This window comes from Micromys minutus (genome assembly GCF_963924665.1).
Source record: "Micromys minutus genome assembly, chromosome: 7".
Lineage (NCBI taxonomy): Eukaryota > Metazoa > Chordata > Mammalia > Rodentia > Muridae > Micromys > Micromys minutus.
The window spans coordinates 36,671,415-36,672,420 of NC_137976.1; the positions used below are offsets into that span (position 1 = coordinate 36,671,415).

At 37.5% G+C, this 1,006-nt stretch overlaps 1 pseudogene across 1 annotated transcript; it reads left to right on the forward strand.

Moving 5' to 3' along the window:
• The first annotated feature begins 345 nt into the window (after window positions 1–345).
• Window positions 346–781, forward strand: LOC308422955 (large ribosomal subunit protein uL24-like; annotated as a pseudogene). Its single transcript has one exon. The product of its transcript is annotated as a large ribosomal subunit protein uL24-like (transcript).
• Window positions 782–1,006: the final 225 nt, after the last annotated feature.

Genomic DNA, 1,006 nt, shown 5'->3' on the forward strand with positions numbered 1-1,006 from the left:
TAGCCTTCCCGAGAAAAGAGCACATCATCCCAAATGCTGAGCTCTGAAAACATTTACATGCAAGTTACATTGATTGAGCAGGTTGTATTTATAAATGTTTGTGTACACATATATGTAAGAGTAAAAAGAGAGGTGTGTGGGAGGCAAGGGAATGAGTAAATAATGTAACTATATCATAATCCCCAAAATAAAATAAATGATTAAAAAAAGATTGAAACCCTTCATTTTCTGAGGGATGCATTTTGATATAAAAACCAATATTTAGGAGATCTTGCGGGAAATTACTGAACCTGAAGTCACGTGTAGATCTCTTTTGTGATCATCGTTTGATCGTAAGCCACCAAGATGAAGTCCAATCCCTTCTTCTTCGTGACTTTTGACTGAAGCAAGAACCACAAACAGCATTTCAATCCACCTTCCCACATTCAAAGGAAGATTATCTCTTCCCCTCTTTCCAAAGAACTGAGACAGAAGTATAATGTTCAGTGTATGCCCATTGGATGATGAAGTTCAGGTTGTTCAAGGACATCACAAAGGCCTGCAGATTGACAAAGTGGTCCAAGTGTATAGGAAGAAATACATCATCTACATTGAATGAGTCCAGCAAAAGAAGGCTAATGGCACAACTGTCCATGTGGACATGCACCCCAGCAAGGTGGTTATCAAATAACTAAAGCTGGACAAGGACCGCAAGAAGATCCTGGAGAAGAAAGCCAAGTACCGACAAGTAGGAAAGGAGATGGGCAAATACAAGGAAGAAGCGATGGAGAAGATGCAGTAGAGACATCTCTTGCATGGCTTTCATTAAAGACTGCCTAAATTTTAAAAAAATCCAATATTTAGTTAAACATCTATTATGTACCAAATAGCAATAGATCTATGAAAAAAATGATACCTAAAGCATAACTCTTAATTCTGTAGGAAAGGTGAAGCAAAATTGCATAGATAAAATAGTCATAGTACTATTGCGTTGACACGCTCCAAAACTTCCAAATATATTTTTGGG